Here is a 10,267-nt window from a genome sequence, read left to right on the forward strand (position 1 = left end):
GTTTTCAATGTTAGTAGTGGGGAAAGGGTCAGTTTTGGTTTAAACTTTATCTCTAGCAAATTGCACTGCAAAGTACAGAGAGGTTATTCTTTCTACGTATGTTGATCCATTTGAAAAGCTTTGTGCAAAATATGAAATTGGGAAAAGAAAAAAGTCATTACAGAAATTCTCCTTGTAGTAGGTTTTATTTTCAGGAAAAAAAAAACCAACCACATCCACAAAAACATTCTGGGTTTTTGTGGGTTTTTTGTTTTTTTTGTTTTTTTTTTTTTTATCTGAGAGGATTGTTAGAGTTGCAGACACCAATGTTTGGTGCAAAATAATAATCTACGTGAAAAATACAGAAATGTGTATATGTTCAAAATATTTCATACTCTTGTGTGTTGTATAGTTCATATATAATAAAATGTCTATGTAAAATATTTTAAACCAGTTAATTTTAAAGTGTTACATCATTATATGTTAAGAACAATTTTATTACATTTGTTATATATAATATAAAATGGCAATTTAGCCAGTTTGTTTAAAACGGATAAAAGTAAATTGGCTCCCTCCAGACGGTTGTTAATATTGTTTAATACAAGGACAATCACTTGAAATTGGAATCCTTTTGTAGCTGAAAGATGCTTTCTTTGAAGAGCAGCATATTTTCTTCTATTCTGTGTGATATGATATGCTAGGCCAAACTTTGAGTTCAGTTACAACTTTTCAGATTAATAACTTGAGCAGTTCTTTTAAGTGAAATTACCATATATGAAAGGGACATTAACGAAGCAATTACTATTCAGGAAAAGCCCATAAAGACATTGTGGGTTGTATAACAAGGTTGCTTTTTTTTTTTTTTAACGTTTCAGATTTTGTTTTCAGCACAAGTCATCAATAACAGATTTAATTAATATCATTTGAATTAATTTGTGATTTTGGTTTTTTTTTTATTGAAGGTCTTGTTTTAAGCCAATATCTGAAACGTCTTCCATATCTAGCTAGTGTATCAAGTTTGCATTTGAACCTGAAAATTAGAAAAATGCTGTAAAACTGGAAGGTTCAAAGGGATAATACGTGTTTTACTTCTTACAAACCAGTATATATCTTGTTTATGAATTTAGTTAAACCAAATACATGTTGTCCTATCACTAAGTGCCAAGGTTGCAGTACTACAACTGTGCTGCCCTACTTACTGTAAACAAATTAGTTGTTTATATGCATATCAGCGTATTTTGTGCATTATGTTATGTGTACAACATTGACTGTATTAGTGCACTCTTGATCTGCACAAAACCGTACCTACAGTGCACAGATATTTCTAAATTGGATCTCTACTAGCCCTCCAGGTCTGTTATAATTAAGATTATAACCCAGTGTTAGTCAGTATTACTATCCATTTTTGTACAAGTTTTCTTAGCTTGTTTTTATTTCCAGTTCTGCTCTCTCCCTTGCTATGCCTGCACATACCATGCAGTACACCTCTTACGTTAAGGTATGGTTTTGTAGTGCTCTTGCTCATCTCCAGTAAAGTTTGTAAGACATAATATATGGTAATAAAATAATCACTTGAATGTAGCTGAAATGTATGTTCTTTTACTGCAAAAATGTTTGATTTCAGCAGTATACAAAAAGATACGTTACCATGCAGTTACTAATATCTTTTGAGAGCTCATCATCTAACAGTTTACAAAACTATTGTTATTTACGTCACTGTGGACTTCGCACTTCTCTAAGTATTAGATGCAAATACAATGTATATAGAGTGGTGAACAAATGTGTATTTGTCCATGGAATTAGTATTTTATACCTGCATGAAAATGAGTTTATAAATAAACTTTGTAAATAGTAAGCCACAATTAGCAGTTGGAAGGCTTCTATATTCATTGCTTAGTGACAGTAAATCCACAGTTGAACAGTACTGAGGCAGGAATAGATTTCTGCAGAGATGCTGCTAAAAATAAGAAGCATTTTCTGGTTTGAGGTTTGTAGCTGGCCATTGGTAACCTGTTTATTGTTTATTGCTATTTAATAAGTAGTGATTTGAAGTTAAGAAAATAATTATTTTAGTTTATTTCTAATTGCTGATATTACTGTTTCCTGTGTGCTATATTGGCTTTGCATGATAATCTTTTAAAATCAGTTGTAATGCTGAATCAAATGTTCCGCTGTAATCCCCTATGCAGTTTACCAAATTTACAATAGTTCTTTGGTTTAGTGACATGATAGACAAGAATTTAATTGGTTTCAACTATGCTATTATCTTGTAATGTCTGAAGACACGTCTTATCCAGGATCAGTACTAAGCTATGAACTCTGTGTGTGTGGGTCCTCTTGTTTATTCTTCTTGCATAGCACAAAAAGGCGAGCTAAGATACACGAGTAATTCAACACGGCTGCAGATCTATGAAGTAACATCTGGAAATAATCAGGCAATAACATAAGCAACACAGGCCATCCTTTTTTGTAGTCTGTTGCATTTGTTAAAAAGATACCTTCAAGCCACATATCAACTTGTTCCCAGAACTACAAGACCTCACTGGCCGGTTTTGTTTGAAGGAGGGAGATGCTTTCTTCTGGACTAAGCCATTTTCTTTAGGATTTACGGAATTCCACTTCTCTTTCTAATTCAACATGGAAGTTAACAGCCATGGTGGTACCTAACCTGCAGTAGTCCACTGCATCATAAGCTTAGGCAATTTGGGAAGTCATCATCTTACGTGAGGCTCTGTCAGAGGGAGACTTTCCCAAATAGCTGTTTTGAAAATGCGTTTTCCTAGTGAGGAACCACGTTTCCCACTCGCACGCTTAAACTGAGAACTGTTTTATTCTCAGGTGATTTTGTTCACTGAGAACTGACTTATTAAGTTAGGTTAAAGCTACTATCTAGAATAAGAGTCTGGTTTCACTTTTAATGTTTTTATTCCTTCCATTGATTAAGTTGACAGATTATCTTCCTGCCTTCTTCCCTCTCTGCCTAGGCATCCTTCCCTGCAAGCTGGCACTTCTAGTGCTAAATAAGTAATGCTAGACCAAAACAGCTTTAGACATCCAGAATGCAAGTTGACACCTAAAACTAATAATAAAATTATCATATACTGATCATAATCTGAATGTTTAATGATTTCCAGAGTGGGTCACTATCCACTTTTTCCCCTTTCATTTCTGTTACCTCCAGTGAGTGATACTCACTTTGATTCTTTACCAGGCAATCCGAGCCAGCTCTCCAGAAAAACATCCATTTGTCCTCTCAAGCAAGCTGTGGTGCATTGATTTTTGTGGCAAACCTCTGTTTTATAGATCCTCTTATCTCCTGAAGTTGATCTTCCTGTAGAGAAGGACCACAATATTAAGGCATCAGCAGGTAAGCGCAAAATTTTCAGATTCAACCAAAGATGCGAAATCAAAGATGAGACCAGTCTAGGGGATAATGAGGTTTCTGTATAACCTAACCTGCCTCCTCAAGGTCCAGCAGGCAATGTTATGAGCATTAAACAAAGCTATATACAATTTAGTTTCCCAAGTAGCCAGATTTTGAGAAAGGGAGAAGTTCATCAACATTAAATTTACCGTGGTTTTTATAGTTTATGCTGAAGCCAACAGGCTCCTGTCTTGTCTTGAATCCAGCCTGGCTACAAATAAAAGTATAAGCAATATTCAGACATTGATAACTTCAACAGATCTTTTACACCATTCTGAAGGTTGTTTTGTGATCATAACTGTCTGGATGTCTAAGACCCGTACAAATAACTTTGAGAAGTTTAATTGTAAACAAAAAATAATTATAAAAACAGATGAAGAAGCCTGAGGGATGTTGGGACTAATTGGAATCCTTCATACTGCATAATCATAATATTTAATATGAAAGTTCCTCCTGTATTTACAGAATGACAAGAGAAAATAGAAAAATTTTAGATTAAGTTTTCCCCTTTTCACTGACTATGGACATGAAGGCTTCCCTCTTAACGTGGAATAGTGGGCATCTGTTGGTAGGTGGTATGAGCCAGAGGAACTTGGCTCCTTGCTAATGAAAGTAAGAGCTAAATTAGGAGAAACTATCGAATTTACTTTGCTACGCTAGGGAGTGAAATTTTGAGAGGGAAGTACAGGAACAGAAAGGATGGTTTCACCCTTAAAGTACTTGAAAGATGTCTGAGGGTATTTGTATTCTTTTCTAGTTTCTGAATCATCATCTGTACTTTCTTAAAGAGCAAAATTTAAATCTTCAAACTCTCTACTCAGCTGCCAACTACCTTGATTCTTCCATAACCACTCGGATCCTGGCAATGTTGAGCTACTTGGCTACCAAGCCCTCGAGAAGTTGCATACCAGGTGTTTCCTGCATCTCTGCGGGGCCTAACCCAGCAAGTGGTTTCAGAACATGCTGAACAAATTTGTCCAACAGAAAGCAGCCAGAAAGTCTGCTGTCAAAATGAACTAATGGGCAAGCAAAACACACAAGTTAGCTCCTTCCTCTACCTTGTTTGGAGTTAGGATGTAAATGAAATCTAGGTCTCTAAAGTGGTTAATAGGATATCCTGAAATGAAACAAACTCTTCTCTTCAATTGTTCCGCTTGGTACAAATAGTTCACGAATAACTGAGAGGGTGAGAGAGTAAGAGATTGTCATGATTTAACCTCAGCCGGCAACTAAGCACCACGCAGCTGCTTGCTCACTCTCCGACCCCCAGTGGTCAATGCCCAGCCAACTCCCCCCCAGTTCATATACTGAGCATGATGTCCTATGGTCTGGAATAGCCCTTTGGCCAGTTTGGGTCAGCTGTCCTGGCTGTGCCCCCTCCCAGCTTCTTGTGTACCTGGCAGAGCAGGGGAAGCTGAAAAAGTCCTTGATGAGTGTAAGCACTGCTGAGCAACAACTAAAACCATCAGTGAGTTATCAACATTCTTCTCATACTACAATTACCAGACAAAATAGTGTAGCATTTGTGAGTCCATGGTGGGCGGTGGTAGCATTGCTGCGTAACGTGCACATGCACGCACACAGAGCAGCCTGTGATCGTGAAGGCATATGCTCATGTGCCAAAGAATGTTTTAATTACACTGGCATCTAATCAAACCTTGAAAAGCTAATAAGTGCCTGTGACACCTCATTCAATATAAAGAAGGATCTCCATTAAACTTCAGACCTAGACTTACAATCAGGACATAAACTTTTATGTACTTAGCTTTATAGCTCGAGTCTACTTTTCAGTCCTCCAATAGATTTTAATAAAAAAAATAAAAGGAAATTCTCAGGCAAAGAAAAGTTCTGCTAACTTAATGCTTCAATTTTAATATTGCTAGGTAAAACAACAATGGCAGGAACCTCAGACCAAGAATATTATTGTTAAGCAGCAGAAATATGGAAATAATCAGTTAAAAGAATGTAGATAAACCTCATTAATGTGCTTCTAAGGTCAGCCTTTTCCCCTCAAATATGACTGTGTGAAGTCACATTCATCAAGTTGGTTCCATTCCCTCCTTGTTTTGCAAACATCTAAACCCAACATTTAAAACGTTTCTTGCTAAAGATGAGAACGAGACAGATTTTTCTGATTCAGCTGCGACTTCAGTACTTGTGGAAGTTCAAAGTGCTTTGAAGTCAGTGTGCCAGTTGCTCTCTAATGGTAAAATTTGGACAAAAGTGAAACATGTGGCAAAAGATCCAGATCTGAGTGGATGCACCACTGGAACATTTTTTAGGGCTTTTACTTCTTTTTAAAGTAGGGCGTTTGTGTTTTAATGGACACACTTGCCTACCTACTCTCAGGAGTCTCATAAACCTTATATAGAATCTGCTCCAACAGATGCTAACAGAGTAAGACCAATTTAAGCTTATCATTTAGATACTATAAGTGTCGTTTGTGGCCTCTGCTGCTTCCTAATGAAGACAGCGAGCAGCTTTTGCAGAAAGGGCCAAAGGATAGGACAGGAAAGTCTGTTCAAATCACTTTGGTAGGTTGCTCCCACATGGCAAAGGGGAACAAGGAGTTTAGATAGCCTATGGGAGTCTGTGTAGCAAGAACGGTTGCTTCCTGGCTGGAGAAGTTGCTGGTTTCCTCGGGGAACAAGGTAGCCAAACTCCTGCTGCGATGCTGCATAGCAGCTGAAGTTGCTAACAGAACATGCAAAGGGAGATACGGCTCAGAACTGCTGCCAAGGCTCTTAAACGCTTTATAGGTACTGCGGGGAGAGCTGTATTGCTGAGCGCCGCTCACACCACAGAGCCCAGAGCTGACTGTAAGCTCCTAGACCAGACTTGTCTGAGACAATTGTGGGGAAACTGGTGACTCCCTTTTATGCAATAGCCTCATGCTTCCATTACAACCCTTCTGCCAGGGCTTGACTGGCAGCAGGAAGGACTGCATTCAAATGCAGAGCATCGCAACAAATGCACCAGTTGAGCTCCCACCCAGGAACTTGGCATAACTAATGTGAGTTACTTGATGCTCAAAATGAGCTGACTTCTGTGCTTGCAAACACAGATCACTTAACAGTTGTTATTTAAGGGGGGGGAAGAAAATTCCAACAAGTCCGGTAAACAGGATGATTTATAACACCTAATGCCTAAAGCAAATACCAAACTATTTTAGATTTTCTTCTGATGTGGCAACTGTTGGGTTGACTCTTGTCCACTTTGCAGTATCACTTAAGTAGCAGCCCTGAATTGATAAAAACTGTTGGGTAAGGTGACCCAATTTGAACAGCTGCTAAGTGTTACCTGCTTTTTTGTAACTTTGCCACACTTCTTTGCTACTGTTCTTTGCAGCTTCTAGCTGCTCTCCATGCCTCGCTCTGCCAGCCACTCTCTTTACCGTGGCACATTGGTGTGTGGTTCCTGCTACAGCAACTCAGAGCAGGTTATTAAGTGTGAATATAACTGTGAAAATAATACAGACATCTAATATACATGGTTATGTATGTTAGCTTAAACAGCTTTTCCTACTTTGCAGCATACAGGGAATTTCTGCATAATAGTCCTTTATTTGCCTCTAGTGGAGATTGATGTGGGGATTTTTTAGGCCTTGGCCATCAGTCTTACAGCAGAGTTGGCAGGTAGGATACCTGTCTTGGGTCTGTCCCTTGTCATCACCGTTCCTCCTCTGCCACCTGCGTGCTGGGAACAGGGACCTCGCCCCGGTGCCAGACTCAAGGCGATAGTTCAGCGCTCTCATTGCCAGTTGCATCTGAGTCATGTCTTCCCTCAAAGCAGTCTTTCTCAACTTTTTAGCCTGTCAGTCTTCACGCAGCCCTGAGTCAATTCTTCTGCCCGGGAGGAACCAAGCGGCTGCCAGCAGTGAGAGGTAGGTAGCAATTCCCTGGCTAAGATAAACATACCCAGCCAGGTATTACAGCCCACTCACGTTCCCTCATTACTCCCCACGTTAGAGGAATAGAACTTCTACATACTTCTTCCACCCATCACCTCTTTGATGCCTTTTATAACTTCCTAGTTCTAACCCCAAATTTGAGAAACACTACTTTAAAAATAACATGCAACAAATGATGGAGGACCTCCTTCCATCCCTCAAGAGTGAGTATTTGACCTTTCCTTTACCATACTATATTTTTAGTAGTATAATTTCAGATACAATTACCTACACTCAGCTTCTTAAATCGTGCATGAAATGTTTTTTCAGAACCACATTAACAACTAGCAGCTCGGCTTGCTGGAATTAGAAACCAGATATGTTGTTTTATTTACAATATAAAATCAGACTGTGGTTTTGGTGTAGATTGCTATAATAAAGAGGAAAGGTCCCTTTGGTGTTCTTTAATTTATGACATGCTGTAAAATGTCCAGGCACATTTTGCCTAGTAGCAGAAGGACGAAAAATAGTAACTCTTGGCTGGAGATTAAAAAAGTCTCACCCACCATGAATGTATTTTGAGATCCTGCACATTTGGGAGCAAATCAGCTATTTATCTGCTTCTGGGATCATGCTCATTTGTAACCACACTGCAGGCTCTGTGGCTTTTAAGATTTTTTTTTTGTTAGTCTGCCTAAATAAAATCATTTGTATCAGATGAATGTCAGTACAGTGCCATTAAGATCCCATTAAAGAGATTTTTAGGCTAACATTTTTGGTCTTGCAGGATAAATTGCATCCTGTTCTGATTTTTCTGATTCCTAACATCTCAAAGCCTGCTTTTTAGGCACAGTAGAAACTAAAAATAGTCAAGTCTGTGAATTGCAGCTGTATGGTGCTCATTACCCTGCTCATGTAAAGTCTTGTCACCATTCTGCTGGAGTGTTTCCTGGGGAGCTATGACCTATGGCTTTCTATAGCTTGTGATCTCTGCTTATCAGTCGGGAACCTTCAAAGCTGCCATTTCACAGCAAAGCCTTTAGTAGAAGTGCATCACCTGATTAACTTTCATCAGCTGCATCGGTAAACAGAAATATTACTAGTGAATCACAGAATGATGCAAAGACCTCTTACATCATCTCCCTCCTCTCACCAACAGGACAGGATTCCTCACTGTTGTATAAAACCTTCATCTGTCTGACTAGGGCAACTGTGGTAAATCCTATTCGCTCAAGAGCATGGTCACCCTGTGCAACTCTCCCTGGGCAAAGGATTTCCCTTCATTCATCCTTTTCCTGTCATTCATCCTATCTTTTCCTGCTCTTCATTTCTTCCTACTAGTCTCTTTCTGTAGGTTTCTCAAGATACTGCCTCCCAGACAGCCACACAACAAAATATTTCTTGACTATTACCCTTAGTCATTTTGTAGTTGAACGGTATGTATTCAGGGACTGTTATTGCCATACAATACGCAATAAAATACTTGGTATGAAGAGACCAGTTAAAAGAAATAGAACAATCCAGCAGAAGTGGCAGGTGACCAGCTACTATTTTTTTCTTGAAAAGAAAATAAATTCTTCAAGAAAAATCCTCAATCCTTTCCCTTGTAACAGAAGCCCATTTTTGTTATTGTGTTTCCCAAATCTTTCTATTTTAGCAAGCTGGGGTTTTGGGGGGATTTTTGGTTTTTGTTTTTTCTGAAACTGAATACAGTCCATTATGGCAATGCTGGGCAAAGAGACGTCAGCTGAATCATTTGTTCATCATATTAGAGACATACATACACGGGAGAATCTCTTGCCACCTTCCTCATATGAAGAAATTCCTTATGCATGCCAGATTTGTATTGGTTTGGTTTTGCTGAACATTATGTTGCAAACTCATGTAAAATGCCATATCCAGTGTCTCTTTCTCCATCACTAAGAATTACTTGTTTTCTTCATACTTTGAAAGAGGTGGCAGTCTCCACTTCCCAAACAATAAAAATAAAAAGGAAGGGAGAACTGTTCTGACAGAAGAGGATGCAGCAGGGAGCTGTTAGATAAAATCGTGAAAGAAAGATAGACCAAAATGTTAACGAAGGTTGGGGGAGTAACAGGAGATCCAGTGATGGTCCCATGGGGGTTAGTTAGAGGTGCCTTTGTGTAGGGCACTCAGACCTAAACTGAGCTGGCTTGTAGTCTGGGTACAATCTATATGACTTAATGGATTTCTCCCATCTTTTATTCATGACTCTGCTCAGTCCATGACTGAGGCCTTTCATTCTGTGGGAAAAACACGTGTGCACAGCCCAAGAGTGGATGCTTGCCTGTGTGTTTTTAAAGGGCTCCTCGTTGCCTGCCAAATTGTTTTTTCTCTTTGGTTTCATGTATTTTTGAAAATCATACAAAACCTTTGGAAGTCACTCACCCAAACATTTCAAAATCCATCCAGAAGAATTGGAAAGGGAAGGTATTTACTCCCTAGCTGACAGCCTTTGTCTGTCATAGCTCAACCTGCAGTGGGTGTTCTCAGCTATCAAGATGCTCTCATAGCAGCTGAGCATACATCTTCCTTTGCTCATGATACTGTTTTATCTCATGGAATTTGACTAACAGCAGCATAAGTTATCTGAGATCCTTTACAAAAATTGCATCTACATGCTGTCTGTGCTGCTTCTAAATATTTCTGCGGTGTTTTGTGGAAGCCTTTTGGCAACAAAGGAAGAAAGACAGATTTACCCACTGACTTTGTCTTCCCCTCCATTCCTGCCTGTGTCCGTACCTTGACTGTTCTTCCTCACCTGGAGGCCCAGTCACAGTCGATTTAGTTCGGTCTGCAAAGTAAGAAAATTAGCCTGTTTAAAGCTGACAGGTGAGTTTAGAAGTGGCCTACCATACTCAGAAACTATATGCCTCAGGAAAGAGATCACTTCTGCCCAGCCATGTAGAAAAATAGACCATATTTGTGAAAATAACCGTACTCTCTGCATGCAG

This window comes from Egretta garzetta, unplaced genomic scaffold (genome assembly GCF_000687185.1).
Source record: "Egretta garzetta isolate BGI_Z169 unplaced genomic scaffold, ASM68718v1 scaffold844, whole genome shotgun sequence".
Taxonomy (NCBI): domain Eukaryota; kingdom Metazoa; phylum Chordata; class Aves; order Pelecaniformes; family Ardeidae; genus Egretta; species Egretta garzetta.